General features: G+C 32.3%; 1 pseudogene; it reads left to right on the top strand.

Moving 5' to 3' along the window:
* Positions 1-8,950: 8,950 nt before the first annotated feature.
* Positions 8,951-14,633, top strand: LOC140831151 (protein Brevis radix-like 1; annotated as a pseudogene).
* Positions 14,634-17,103: the final 2,470 nt, after the last annotated feature.

Genomic DNA, 17,103 nt, shown 5'->3' with positions numbered 1-17,103 from the left:
ATCTAACGGCTCGGAAAAATTTGAGCCAATTTTTTTTTTTTTTTTATACATGGTGGTGGGCCCGGATCACTCATGTGGAGTGATCCGGGCCGTTCTCTTCCCGTGCAACAGGGTGAAATAATCCCTTCCGAGTTATGTGATGAAAATTTAGCTTTTACATCATCTAGAATATTTGATTCGAAATCTGTCCACTTGCAACTCTGACTTTTACTTATTTTAGGTGGGTTAATTGATTTTGTCGAGCGCTTATGGCACGTTTGGTAGCAATATCTCAAGTTTGTGATGATATCTCGATTTTGTAAACCGTATTTAAAATTGTATTTAGATTGATGGATTTGAAGTCAAGGATAACAAATTCATTGGTTTGTTTAAACAAATCTAAAATAATTATTTTTTTAGTAATTGAAATTCATTCCAATACGAAGCCACGTCAAAACCAACGATCATATCTTTTAATTTAAATTCTTATTCAATTTCGTACATTGATCCTTCGACGGCGTCAACGTCCATAAATTGCTAAATGTATTATCCCCTGCTGCGCGGCGGCTTGCAACCGCAAATGGTGGAAAGTGGAAACCTAGGACAATATTTGATACAATTTTATTTAAATAAATTGCCATTTGCCACGCAATTATTCTAATTGGGTTGGACCGCTGAAACCCATTGAATCTTGGCCCGTGTTACTAGGCTGGAACAGGTGACTCCCAAATTATATCTTACCGGGCCAGAAGTTTGCATAATACATGTCCATGACAGCTTTCGAATTTTCTAAATATGGATATGACAAAAACTTATGTGAGACGATCTCACGAGTCGTATTTTGTGAGACTGATCTCTTATTTGGGTCATCCATGAAAAATATTACTTTTTATGCTAAGGCATAGTTTGGTACACATGATAGGATAAACACGTGGATACCGTTTGGTACGATGGATGAGATGTATGAAGGATGAATAGAAGTGTGATAAAAACATGATGAGATATGAATGAGTAATATATAATGATGAATAATATGTTGTTTGGTATGTTTTAAATTTTGTAGGATTATTGTGTTTATTATTACATAATCTCTTAAATACCCTTGTCAATTGCACAAATGCCTCTCACGTAGAGTAGTGTTTTCTTTTGTTGAGGAGAAGGGTATATTTGTCAAATTGCAGAGATATAACGTTAATCCACCTCACATCCCTTGAGCTTGGAGTGATTTTTCATCTAACCCATATGTAGTAGTATCACGGGCCATGAGATGATAGTTGGTTACCACAAAATTGAGAAAAACATGGGATTATTAAAAATTTGTTCTCATCCCACTTTTATCCAGCATACCAAACAGTATCGTGATATATAATATAAGGATAAGTCAAGTATAAATAAGATGTAGGATATTATATTTAATATTTGATATGATTTTAATAAGAGTGATTAAATTTATATATTAGATTATAATGACAAAATTAACCTTATCATAATAAATTTTATAATTTCAAAATTGTTGCTTGAGTTCATATTTTTTATCTGTACATGTGCCGATAGTACTTGTATGATTTATTTATTTTTACCTAATTTTATATATTATATAATATGATAATTGAGCCCTTGATTTTTTGAGTCAAGTCAAATATCAATTTTTAAGGTTAATCGAGTGATAATAATAATTTTATTGAGATTTATAAAAATTATTTATATAATTATCTCGAAATCATTTATATAATTATCATATTATATAATATATAAAAATAAATAAAATATTTATTTGATTTTAATTTCTACCTACTAGCATAGATTTATAAAAAAATCATTATAAATTGAGGGTAGTTAAGTCATTTGTAGTGTATTTTATCATTTGATTAAAATTATCACACCTTCTATTAGAGATATTTTATCCTTCTAAAAAATTATTTATCAAGGGCCCATGATATTATCATGAGCTTTTTAAAAAGGTACCAAACATGGGATAAGGAGGATTATTTATCAATCCCTCTCTTATCCAATGTACCAAACTATGCCTAAGAGTATTATTTTTTTTATTGTGAAAATCGGTTGGGTTGACCCGTCTCACAGATAAAAATTCGTGAGATCGTCTCACAAGAGACATACTCTATGGATATTCGATCCTATTCAGCTCATAGAAAAAATAATATTTTTTCATGATAAATATGTATTGAGTCCATTTGTCTCAATAATTTAGGCCAATAACTCATTTCACAAGAAACCAACTCTTAAATTTTTTGCACTTTGGCACATATACCCCCCCTTTTACTAATTTTTTCTGTAATTTTAAAGTGAAATTTACTATATCGATAAAACATTTCAATTGTTTTATGTTGCTTGTCTAGTTTGCATTCACACCATTTAATTGTTTGAGTGATTTGTATCGAATATATTTTAAATTCATCACTTTATTAATTTATATAAATGTAAGGATAGTTGTGATATATTTGACATAAAATAGTGTCATTTGAAATTTAAATTTCGAATTTATTCACAAATCAAATCTCTCCGTTCAAACAAAATCTCTCCATCCAGAACACAACCCTTAGTGGCACAAAATTTGAAGTCACGTAGAAAGGAAAACATTACAAAATTATAGGAAAATTCTATTAAAGTCAGCCTCCTCCATAACCAATCTCTTCTTTTTAACAATTCTAGTGGCACAAAATTTGAAGTCACGTAGAAAGGGAAAGCACGTGTAATAATATTAAAAGCCATAAAACCAACTATGGGAATATGAAAAAAAACTTGTGTGAGACGGTCTCACGGGTCGTATTTTGTCAGATAGATTTTTTATTTGGATCATCCATGAAAAATTATTACTTTTTATGCTAAGAGTATAACTTTTTATTGTGAATATCGGTAGGATTAACCCGTCTCACAAATAAAGATTTATGAGACCTTCTCACAAGAGACCTACTCTAGAGAATAAAAAAAGAATTGTAACTGAGAAGATTCATTAATTTAAACAAATGTAAAATTATACGGTTTTATTAAAAACACGTGATCTACTATGACCACTGGAATTATATAAAAGAAATGGATTTCGAATAGTTTTATTGTTTAAAATTAAATAATAGGTAAAATTTTAAATTGACATATAGTTTTTTTTTACACATTAGTAATATAAATTAGAAAGAATTTCAATTTCACCCCATCATATTAACATGTTATACTATATACTAAACATATAAGAGATGAATATGAAATTTATGATCTTAGTTATCTAAAAGACAAAAAACATTTGAAATCCATAGATTTGAAATTCATGAATCCAAACACAACCTAAATATATTTTCCTATAATATTGATATATATATATATAATATATATATATATATATATATATATATATATATAAAACTTGGTTATTAAGTGTATAGTATATATATATATATATATATATATATAAAACTTGGTTATTAAGTATCATACTATACAACATTATTGGTAATAACCAATTCACTTTTACAATTCAATAAATCACTTTTCATTTCATCTTCTTTCCTATATATATAACATATGTATGTATGTATGTATAATATATAAATGTTTGCTTTTAACCACCAACATTCCGAAGGTTAAATTAAAGTTAAAACTTGGCACTTTGCTTTTTCATGGTTTTCTTTCCTAACTTTTATGCCTTCATTCAAATTAAGATTTTGTGGGTCTTTGTTTAGTTGGGTACTTTGGAACAAGGGATGGTGTGATCTTAAAAATTGCTCTTTGATTTTGATCTCGGTAAATCGGGTGAGCTGGGTCGGACAATTTATTGGATCGAGCGTAAAAGTGAGTACATCGAGATGTGTCCAAACCAGAGGTTTTTCTCTCTGGAAAAGCTGGTTCTGACCTGGAGACACGAAGATAATCACGTGAATGGGCGCCAGAGAGGTGTCCGACGTTGTCACTCTGATGCTAAAGTCAGCAGATGAACGAGGAGAACCAATGTAGCAAAGAGAATATTATGACAATGGTGTATGAAATTCTAGAGAGTAAATGATTTGGGTAATATATATGTGAATGAATATCTAAATGTAAGCAAACTTGATATTTATAGCAAGAAAGTCAATGATGACCTTGTTTTCAGTACTTACTTACTAATTATGACAAAATGATTGCTCATACCCTATTTGTTGACACCAACTTTTTTGACACGCCAAACTGTCTCTTTCGTCCAGTCAAATCCATATGATTTTGAAGGTAATGATTACCAAGATAATATATTACATACTTATGCACTCGAATGCGGTACTATTATCGAGGTATCCCGGGTAGAATACCATCATCCGGGAACTCGTCTGAAAGCCCGAACTTCTAGTAGTCCATGGAGATGATTTTGCCCGGCTATTATCGGATTGGCCCAAAGATTTCATAACTTGATTCAGGACCCGAGATCATTCAAAACCCCTGACCCGGGCCTCCTCGAGGGTATCACTCTTCTTCGGACAAACCAAACAAGCTAGGTTTGTGACCCGTTTGGTTTTCTAATTCATTTTGATCATACCAAAAGTTTTTTCAATTATATTTCAAAAAAATAGTGGACAAGATCCTAAAGATGAATATGTGGAACATTGTAAAACATAGAAATAACAAACAATGTGAGCGTTACAGGTGCTAGAAATAGGTTATAAGTGTTTTAAAAAATTAAAATAATCATTTTCGTCATATCTCGTGGCCCAAATGTGCATTGTCATACTAAATTTGAAAGCAACTTTTTTATTAAAAAAAAATCTAATGAAAAAATGGAAAAACCAAATATGTTGGGTACAATAATTGTTTCTACTGAGAGAGTGATCGATTGTGGCACTTAAGCTGTTATATAGTTTAAAAAGATTTGAATTGCACTGTTATCATCAACTATAACTTTTGGTAAAGCGGTATACACTCAGTCTTACAATCAATATCCGATTCAATGTCACGTGTTCGATTCTCATTGATTGCAAAGAGTGCAATTATTGTGAGGGAATCAACAATAATTGTCTATACTATGAGAATAATTTGACTGTAACGCTTGAACTAGTATATAATTTAAAAAGATTTGAGTTGCATCATTATCACCAGCGAAACGCATTTGGTACTACAAATTTAAAAAAAAATTATATTCTTAATTGTCCAAATGAGCTAAAACTAGAAGAACAGGGCAATGTGCCTTGCCTTAGATATAAGAGAGGAAACAATGGAAGTCTTTCTTGAACCACTTCAATGTACTTTTGAAAATCGATATAATCCGACAAATACCAAGCCAAGCTAGCTCGATAGTCGTTGATAGGGACTCAATATCCACTCCATAATAAGCAAAGCGCGTAGAAGGTAAGGTACCACATCTTCGGCCCGAGTTGTATGAGGCAGAAACTCGCCGAGAGACCAAGCTTTTGGTTCGTGCCTGTTTACTTATTTATTTATTTTACTACTATTTTGTGTTCGTTTAATTTGAGTTTGTGGCATTGCTGAAAACTTGGGTTTGTATCAAAATTAATTTAACATTGACAAAATGACATTTGGTGAGAATGAACCAATGTTCCATCAGATGTTATATCTCAAATTCTAAATGTGAATGGATGGATAGTGCAACATTGTCTTACATTCATTACCCAATCAATTTTGAATTAAAGGCCGCTGCTTCTAGTTAACCCTACACCATGGACCCATATGCACTTACCCAATGGGAAAACTAGCTAGTATCAAAATAACATTACCCAGTTTTTAATTTTTTTTACATGGAAGTCAAAATAAATTTTAAACAATATACATGAATTTTTTTAAATAATACATTTTTTTTTTCATTTTATTCAAATATATCTGACTAAATGTACTTACCATTATATAAAAACGAGTTTCATAAAAAGGATTGACAAAAATTTGTGTGAGACGGTTTCACGGATTGTATTTTGTGAGACAGATCTCTTATTTAGGTCATCCATGAAAAATGACCAGTTTCACAGATAAAGATTTGTGATATCGTCTCACAAAAGATCTGCTCAAAATGATTTGCATTGTACACTACAAGAAAAGTATCATAAATTATTTTATTGAATAATTTACTTTGCTAATTAACACAATAGATCGAGATGCTTTATTTATTTAGTTTTTAAATATTTAGTTAAGTGCCAAAAATTCAATCCACTCCATTTTCACACCATCGGGGAAGCCCGTTTGGCAAATGGGAATAAGAAACAAATAAAGACAAAAGGAGGACTCGAGAATAATAAGAAAGTTGCTTCGTAGACTGATTGATTTGAAATTCGCTACCAAACAGGTCCGTAAATATTAGATTGGAAAGATGTGAAGAAAGCTTGGAGCGAGCGAATGGAGGGATGGCTATTGGCTTTTTCGATCTTGACTCTGCTTTTCTCGATTGTTGCTGAGATCTCTCAAGTCAGCAGTCACTCACTTTTTATTTATTTATTTAGGTTCACACACCATGTGTGAGTTATATTCTAAACTGAGTGTAACTGGATTGAGAGATTTGAAGCCGTGAATATATTTCAAAATCTATTCGACTGCTTGAACGAGTTTATGTTGAGTGAATTTCAAATACGCTTCTTTGCGTACGTAGATGTAATAGTGATCGTGATGGATTTGTAATACATCGATCTAAGATGAGTGTCGTTTCAAATTCGTTCTTTTCATATTTTTAAATCAAATACTTTTATCGACCAGTTCATTAATCATGATCTAATCATTCTTTTTGAATCATACTGGACACGATCCAATTAACCAAACATATTTAATTCTTTGCTTAAAGATATGTCATTAATTAGCCCAAAGAATAAAGTTGAAAGAAGACATCCCACAACTCTAGTTAAAAAGCTACTCAAGAATATGTTCTTACCCCCATCGATCTCTCCATTGTTATTATATCGAATAAACATGCATAATTTGGTAACAACCGTGAATTGGGAGATACTTCTAGTTTAAATCACAAACAAATTACACCGAGTTCGAGTTCATGTCTTCGACACTGATATTTCATGTTATCGGATATTTTACGCTAGCTCAAACGGTGTTTAATTTGAAACCAGCATACCATATGCATATAATCATAAAGTGATATTGAAAACATTGTCTGTGTGGGAATATGATTAAAGTACGTCGGCAGAATATTTTTTAGAAAATATAAACTTTGTTAATTCTATTTTTATTCATATATATATACATGGATTATATTATCGATGCTCTACTTACAAGGTAAGACGAGCGTACTACGTACGTAAGAATCGAGGGGCCTGCATGTCTTCTTTTCAGAATCTCTCCGATATATATATATATATATATATATATATATATATATATATATATATATATATATATATATATATATATATATATATATATATATATATATTTGATATCTTAATTATTCATTGGACTCGTTTTTATATTTATCCATAAGATGACACACATTTATTGAATGTAATGAAGTATATCTAAATTATACATCAAATATATGAGTATAACCTCATTTGTTGTAGGTAAAAACTTGTGTGATACGGTCTCATGAGTCGTATTTTGTGAGACGGGTCTTTTATTTGGGTAATCCATGAAAAAATATTATTTTTTATCCTAAAAATATTACTTTTTATTGTGAATATCGGTAGGATTGACCCGTCTCACAGATAAAAATTTGTGAGACCGTCGCACAAAAAACTTACTCTTTGTTATGACAGAAACACATAAATGAACACAATAAGCGGACAACATATTAAAACTATATATATATATATATATATATATATATATATATATATATATAGGGATATATAAGTAAATAAATTTATTTATATATCAAAGCAGTCTATACAAACACAATATTGGGCATATTCAAGAAAAACAAAAGTTCCAAACATGAGAAGCATGCTAGCTGGTCTATATATAGAGAAAGATTAAATATGAACGATGTATTTGAAATAACATTTATCTTGAGTGTATTTCAAATTCATCGTAATTATTATTGTATCTGTATATATCAACGAGAGATAAATTTGAAATTCAACCAACATAAATTCATTCAACTCGATCTGAAGATTACATCTAGTGTTACTTAACATTGAAAATTAACGATTTCTCCATAGGTCAACGAGCTTGAGAACTCGAACGAACATGTTAGAGTCGAACATTTTTTTTTACATTTGGTATTTAGTCATTTTCGAAAAGTCTTAATTTGTGAACGTTCTTTGTTTAGTGGACTAATAATTCCTAATTTGTAAATTTATTTATAATATTAAATAACTCTGACATAGAAATTTGTACATTTATTTATAATATTAATAAATGTACAAAAGCTGATCACGTTTTGTTACGTTGAAGAATCTCTTTATAAAAAAATATATTATAAATTTAATTAATTTTTCTTTTAATTTTTTTGTTCACTTTTCAATCTCATTTAAAATACCACATCCATTTTATTTCAAACTCAAATGAAAATAAAAACATCTTAATTATCTGCGCTTCATGTTAATTTATTGTTAATTTTTATACATGCAATATAGCATACGATTATATGTCCTGTGAGACGATCACATAAATTTTTATCAGTGAGATGGATCAACCATGTTTATATTTATAATAAAAAATAATATTTTTATATAAAAATAATATTTTTATACAAAAATTCCAAAAAAAATTATTTTATAAAATTTATTGATAAAATCGTTTTACATACAAAAGGTTAGTGATAATGGACATAAAGTATGGTCACGTACGTACATGCGCCCAACACAGATTGCCTCACGAAACAGGTGGGCCCCAATTGCCACCCGGTTAGCACAAACGTCCGATTTAAACGACCCCACCCAATTATTCTGTCTCCGCGTACAACTTCCGAACCAGGGTGTACAACTTTGATGCAGTGTTTTGGTGTTCCAATTTCCGTTAGATAACGACGGGATTTGACGGCGTCACTTTCCTATATAAATACCAAAACACAATCTCACACTTCGTTCTCCTTCCTTGTCTCCATTCTCGTTCTTGTTTCCATTTGTGCACCAGAGAACAAATATTTCCACACGTTTATTCGTAATATATATCTATTTATGCCGGGAAAAAAGATTCCCATTTTTCGAGCCACCCCCGCCGTTAACAGAGCTCCGTTCGCCGCCGCAGCCGCAGCCATGTGTCGCCGGAGAATATTTTATTTATTGATGATTCGTTGTAGCTGCATGAAGCACTGGAGAATATAATCGAGAGATTCGATTCAATTTGCTTATTCCCGGGCTAGCTACCAGCTGTTATTTGATTTTTCCGGAAGTGGGATTACCTTGTTTTTCCTCCTCCTCCTCCTCCATGTCAACATGCTTGTAGCAGTAAAATTCAACAGATTATTGGTTTCTTTGCCACCACTGCAAGAATATCGATCCGACTCTTGAAGGGTTGGTTCTGTTTTCCTAAGGTAAGACTCTAAAAAAAGTTGGTGATATCCGAAAGTTTTTCGAAATTCTTGTTCAAGTTCTGACATCTTTTACTTGAATTTTCTACTGTGTTGATTAAGGTTGTGAAGAAATAGAGATTCCAGAGGAAAAGTGAATTATTATAAGGTCCGTATGTCATGCTCACTTTCTTCAATCCGGGCCAAATTTAGATTTCTTGAAATATTCAAAGAAATAAAATTCAAACTTTTCAGAAAATGATTTAATTGAATTGTCTGTCTGAGTTTTGAGGAAGCGCTTTCAAAACGGGACAAATTTCTGCAACCTATTACAACATCCAGTACTCATTTATTGAGTCATGTTTCCCAGTCGCTTCTGGTCCCTTTTATTTAATAATTTTAAATATTATTGGTTTGGAATTATTATATATTCAAGAAAAAGGACAAAGAATGATTGTGGCTCAAGCATAAAAGCGAAAGTAGGTGATTGCGCTTGAGTGTGATCGATAATTTTTTTTTTTCAGAAATTTGGACAGAAAATCCATTTTTATTTATTCTTCGTGTTCATTAAAGGGGGGGAACATCAGACGCCACTTTGGAACTTTGTGTTCAATTATTGGTTCTTTATGTTTAACATGCAAACTACTATTAAATTATCTTCCTAATTAACCATTCATTTATTTATTTTAATGTTATGTGCAAGAGATTGAGTACCCTTTAATTTTTTCTCATATTTTGAGACTTTTGGACATGAAATCTTGAAATAATAATGTCTTATCAATGTACTAATTATAGTAAAAGAAGGAAAGATAATTATTTTTGTACTTCATTAATTAATAGTTTAGGAGGAGAAGAATATAGATATAGTTGAAATCCAAAAACGACAAAAACTCGTGTGAAACGATCTCCAGGGTCATATTTTGTGAGACGAATCTTTTATTTGGATCATCCATGAAAAAATATTACTTTTTATTGTGAATATCGGTAAAGTTGTTAACTTATTTCAATGAAATTACGTAAATGAATGGATGGATTTACAGGTGGAAAAAAAAGAAAGCAAAAGTTAAGATGCTGACATGTATCACTTGCTCAAAGCAAAGGGACGATGATGAAGAGGATGCCCCGCGTGGGACTCCCTCTACTAAAGACGCTGTCAAAAGTCTCACTACACAGGTTCTTCACTTCCACTTCTTTACCCAACATGTACATAGTTTTGTTTTATGGAAGATCTTGGATGCGGTAGCGAGTGTTGAGATTATATCGCTAAGTCGCATTATCACCATTTTCCGTCAAATGATCAAAGGATGAGACATTGATTGATTGTATATGTTCAAGTTCTACGAATAATATCATATAGCCATATTAGATACATGATATCGAAAATGCCAAATGGTGGCAAGATAAAAACATGAACTTAGCCTTAGCCATTCATTCCCGATCTATCCCATTGCCCATTGGGGTGAGAAGGAGAGTTCCGGCAAATCATGGATCTCTGTCCAAACAAGAAGGTTTAGTCCTATAATCCCGTTGATGTACAAGTGTTCTAGCGTTGGTCGCTTTTTTTTTTTTTTTAATGTACGAATTTGGTCATGTGTTTACTTACTTTTGTCGCGACTTCAATTTTGTGGGGCCATTCTAAGAAACTTTTTGTGGGTCCAAGCAAAAATTTGAATCTGGGACGTACTGTGCTGCTACGTGTTTCTTGGTTTTAGACTTTTTTGCCTTTAGGCCTTGTTTTCATTAAGAAATATGAGTTACTTCAATGGATGTGGATTGCAAATACCATTTGAAATTTGAAAAGTAGACAAATTCTGCTCCTTTTTTTAGGATGCACTTTGGTACCTGACTTGTTAGTTTGAAAACGGATAGGTTAAAATCATTCGGGAATCCAAGGATGCAAAACTTCTCTTATCAGGTAGGTCGATCGAACCGATCCAGCCGATCGATTTGGAACAAATAACAACCAAATAATAACTATGTTTGCAATTTTGCACACCTGCAGAGTTAGAAACTTTGCGCGAGATATGGAAGTTTTGAAAATTTAGGGAGGAGGAGCAATATTAGGCATATGCAATACATAAAAATAATTAAAATATAGACAGATGATAATCCTGCCTGGCTCTCTATTTCCACCCCGCTGGTTGAAGGCGACTCTTCCGGTCACAGGAAATGGCTTAAAGAAACATGTGGGGTGTGTGTGACACAGTTTTATTGGCAAAGAAAATGACTTTAATTGAAAGGGGACATTGTCACGCCACTCCTCGGATCATGTGTCCGAAAATCTTGATTGGTCCCATAATTTCTCTTGGCCCTACGTCAAACTTTTCTCTTTTGCAGCTTTCCATGCATTTTGATCATCCTTTGATACGAGGAATTCTAACTTGTAATAATATATATAATGGATTTTAAATTTTTTAGTGCTTTAACTTTATTGAATTGACCAGACTTAGCACATGAACTGAGCCAGGGTTCAAGTTCTTGGCTGGCTTTACCTTTATTTCTTTTCTTGTTTTCGGTAACAAGAATATATTTTTTATAACTAAGATTCATTTTGCTTGAAGGGTTCCTGTTTTAGTAGAACTAGAATGTCTTCATACAATATTGATTTTAAAAACATCGCATTAAAAATATTCTCGAGTTAACCGATAAATAACATCAAGACACACAGTCGGTGGTATAACATAACAGTGTCATTATGTACTTCAAATCTCAAAATTTATTTGCTTTGGTACCAATCTTTGATCTTGAATCAACTGCTCCCAAGATTCTATGAGAAACTGTGAATATTTTAATGGAATATATATATTTTTGTGGGGATCTTCAGAAAAGACAGGACATGAATACATATGGAAAAAACTCATCCTTGACGTGGAGGAAAGATTTTATTTATTTATTTCGAGAATTTTATTTTGAATCAATTCAAGGAACAGTTTTTGTAGACTCAGGAGTACTAGAGCAATCAAAAAATGAGATTTAATCAGATCTATCAGTTGCTTTGGACTTCACAAAGCAGCTATTTAGCCTGTAATGTAAGTGTCAGTACTTTGTGCTGCAAAGCTGTGTGTTTATGGGACTAGCCAAATATGAACTGCTTTTCAGGCATATTTCTATGTCAAATCTGATGAAGTAAAAGCCATTACTCATTTAATTCCAGGCTGCTACACTGTATAGTTTTCTTGGGGACCCCGTGGCACAAGGGAAACCCAGATTTGGTTGTTCAACAATATAATGCAAAAGCTTTTGTCTTGTTTTCCTTACATTAGCATTATGAAATAAAAGTATCAGTTTCTATCTCTGTACCAAGTATCTTGAGGTTGGCATGACTGGGTTTCTTCGGAGAACTCGAGGTTTCAATCTAAATCGTCAAAATCATATGCATTTGACATGAACCATGTGAATTCAAAACTATACAAAAATTTAACCTCAATTAGAAATATAGCAGGCCAAAAGGTTGAATTTTTTGACCTCTACATGCTTGGAGAATGCGTTGGACTAGAATCATTAGTTATTACACATGACTAGCCCGTTTACTCTGTGGTGAACGAGGGAATCAATCCGCATGTCTTCATGTTTTCTTATTTGTTAAGTGGAGTAGCCTACTAAAACTAAGGAAATTTTTTCATGATCAGATCAAGGATATGGCATTAAAAGTCTCAGGATCATCTTCGAAGGGTAAGCCAGGCCAAACAGATGATAATTTCAAGAGAGGACAAAGATCTTATCCCGATTTCGATACAATTTCCGAGGGGGTTCCATATGGATATGCCCAGCCGGGAAGCTCAAGTTCGACACCAGCTTGGGATTTTACAAAATCAGGACATCGAGCTAAGAGACTTGATTCAACATTCACGGTATTTGGTGGCGACAGAACCACCGGTGGACTAGAATCTTTCTCAGCTCGTGATGTAGAAATGGCACCCGAAAACGATAATGAACCGAAAGAATGGATGGCACAGGTGGAGCCTGGTGTTCAAATCACTTTTGTGTCACTCCCTCGAGGTGGGAATGATCTTAAACGAATCCGTTTCAAGTACGTATCAATTTAAAACATTGTACAAGTTTTGGAAACAATATATATACCATTTGATATTAGATGTATCATTACTGCTGTAACATTCCAAATTGATAGCCACTTCACCACTTAAAATCGGACAACATAGCCAAATGGACGTTGATTTTAGTTTAATTTGATCAAATTTTATTTGAGTCTATATTAATACAAGATCGCGCCTGCTTAACATGTGTTTCAAGCCGGGAGATGTTTGATAAATGGCAAGCTCAGAGATGGTGGGGCGAAAACTACGACAGGATAATGGAGTTGTACAATGTTCAGAAATTCAATCAGCAAGGTCTCAACACTCCAGGGAGATCTGAGGATGGAGTAAACTCACATTATCTTTTCTTGAATTTTGCTCTTTTTACTCTATAATGATACTGTATATTAATAATTCAAACTCTTCACTTGCTATTATTGCAGAGAGACTCGACATATTCTAGGCTTGGAACTGCCTTAGAAAGCCCTCGAATGACTCCATCCTGAACAGAGAATGGACTCCTAGGTACAACCTCCAAGGCAGCAGCCAATATTACAATCCCGGATCGAGTGCTTACCCCAGCTGTGGCATGAAAAGTGAGATGTCAATGGAAGCTTCAAGAATGACAACTTCTTCAAGAGACGAGGCTTCAGTTTCTATTAGCAATGCAAGTGACATTGAATCTGAGTGGATTGAAGAAGATGAGCCTGGTGTTTATATTACTATCAGACAACTTGTTGATGGAACCAGAGAACTTCGTCGTGTCAGATTCAGGTAAGTAAGTTGTGAACTCATGAAATTTCCAGAGTTGTAGGTTGAAAATGTCTGAATTTGAGTGGTTTTGTTGTAGCCGTGAAAAATTTGGAGAGGTGCACGCGAAGCATTGGTGGGAAAGTAACCGTGACCGGATACAAGCTCAATATCTTTGCTAGTTAAGTCAGAGGCAAATCAACAGCGGAACAGATACATACAATCTTAACTTTAGAAGAATCAACTTACAAATGTTCATTTAAAAAAGTTGTAGGCGGGATTTTCTGTGTAACTAGTTGCTTCTGTTCAGGTGTTTTATGGGCTTTTTTTTTTCCAAGATTTCATTGAGGCAGTGCCCATTTTTTTCTTCTTTTTTCTTTCTGGTTTAATTGGTGCTAATGACAAAAGGCAGACATTAGATTTCATGGTGTTTTACCATCTTTTTGTATGGAGCAAATCCAGTGACCACGGAGCATGAAAGTATCACAATTGTATATCTTGTCCCACACATATCACACTACGGGTATGTTTGATATGGATGATAAGCAAACGATAGATTGTTAAACTAATGTTTGTCTCATTTTTTATGGGTTCAATTAATCAAGAAGCCCGTGTAAAAAAAACCTTACTTGGTTGAAAAGACATCCCTTTGTTTTGGGTAGATTGACAATCTACTTCCTAAAATATAACATAAATTACAAATTGTTACAAATATCGTTTTATATACCAAATTGTCATCAATGCTAGTTTAGGGTATTTTTGTCTCAACAACAAAAAATGTATAAGGGTAGAATTGATAAATAATCCCTCTTATAACATGTTTGGTACCTTTTTAAAAAGCCTATGATAATATCATGGACCTTTGATAAATAAATTTTGAGAAGGATAAAATATCCTTTATAAGAGGTGTGATAATTTTAATTTAATGATATACATTACAAATAACTTAATTAGCTCCAATTTAAATGCATTTAAGTTAATGTTAAATGTTTATTAAATACATCATATATAAAAATATAGATACATATATATACACACACAAATGTATATATACACACATGTATATATATATATATATATATGTGTGTGTGTGTGTGTGTGTGTGTGTATTATATAACGTAATTTAAGAATTGAGATATGCAATTACAAGATCTTGATAACAATGAAATATAAGTTTTTGTGATAGGGTTAATTTTGTCATTACAATTCAATATATAAATTTAATCACTCTTGTTAAAATCATACCAAACATTCAACATATTATCTTATCATTATATTTAACCTTATACTATATATCACTTACTTATCATATAATATGTACCAAACTGTACCTATATATCATTATCTTGACTTTTGTCATCAATTCAATTAGATAGAATCCTATCCTATACACCAAACATACTCGAGAACAATTTTATCAATAACAAAATAATATTTGTTAAAAAATCAGAATTATTACGATTTTAGAGTTACAACTCCAGAAGATGCAAACATTTTTCCAATTCGGGTATTTGACGAGATATAATTAGGTTATGATGCGGCGGTTCAGGATTGATTTCATCCTACATGTAGGGGCACTATCCCCATGATAGAATGAAGGGCCTAAATTTAGCCACATATACATGAGGTCCACTAATTTTTTTCAAATCGCATATATGTGTGAATCTTGTCTATCCAAATCATATGGGGCACTGCCCTCACATGTAGCATCGAATCAACCGCAGTTCGGTATGCTGGATAGTACGGATTGTTTCTTTATCAGCCCACGTACAATGTTCGGCTCGTTTACTAGCAGTCCAAATAAAATCTCAAGGCCCGTGATTGATTCATATTTCTTGGGAGTCGTCATTTCTCGACCCCTCGTGAAAACGGAACGGTAACAAGGACAAAGGAACAAAATTATTTAAGAGTGGGTCTCATGTGAGACCGTCTCACGGATCTTAATCTGTGAGACGGGTCAACCCTACCTATATTCACAATAAAAAGTAATACTCTTAGCATAAAAAGTAATAATTTTCAATTGATGATCCAAATAAGATATTCGTCTCACAAATATGATCCGTGAGACCGTCTTACACAAGTTTTTGCCATTATTTAAATACCGAATTATTAATCTGTGTTCTTTATTTAAATTAAAAAGAATTAGAGTTTTGTAATTCTAGACTAATTTGACTTGATCTAATAATAAGATTTATTTCTAGACTTGGTTGACCTAATCTACTCTTGGTATTTATCTACCATGATTTGTTTGTGATATTTATCTTTAATATATAATATCTTATATTTGAATAGAGTCGTATTCCTAATAAACTCTTGTTTCCATGTTTGTAAATTTTTTTTTATGAAAAGATAATTAAGTCAAGATATGAAGACATTCCACAAGTATTTGTACATAATTTAAACCTGGTCTCTATTTATTCAAGTTATATTTGTGTGTTAAATAATTAATTTCTGCTGCATGTTATACGGTAGGGTTGACAACACCAGAGCACAACACTAACTTATGATACACACAAAATATTAATTTCATGTACGTTTATGATCAAAACCCCCTCACCATCCATCTTCAATAAGCAACCTCACCTCTTATTCCCAAACATAAATGTAAACGAGTTCAATAGAACCAAATATTACTAAAAATTTAATGTTCGAATTCGGCTCGAACTCAGATCAAAATTCGAAATTTTAATTTTTTTGGCTCAAGTTTGACTCGAATAAAGTTCAAGTTCGCATTCGGCTCGAAATGTTCAAATCTATTCGCGAACTGTTCAGATTATCACTCGAATGTTAAGGTTCGAAAGCTCAAAACATCCGAAATAATATATATAATATTATATTAATAAAATATTAAAACTCTCAAATTATCGAACAAAATAATTTTGACTCCAGTTTGACTGAGAAAAAAATTGAACATGTTCTAATTCGACATGTTTGAATACAAATCAAATATTTATTGAATCAACG

This window comes from Primulina eburnea, chromosome 4 (assembly GCF_022965805.1).
Source record: "Primulina eburnea isolate SZY01 chromosome 4, ASM2296580v1, whole genome shotgun sequence".
Taxonomy (NCBI): domain Eukaryota; kingdom Viridiplantae; phylum Streptophyta; class Magnoliopsida; order Lamiales; family Gesneriaceae; genus Primulina; species Primulina eburnea.
This window is presented reverse-complemented; position numbering and strand designations above follow the sequence as displayed.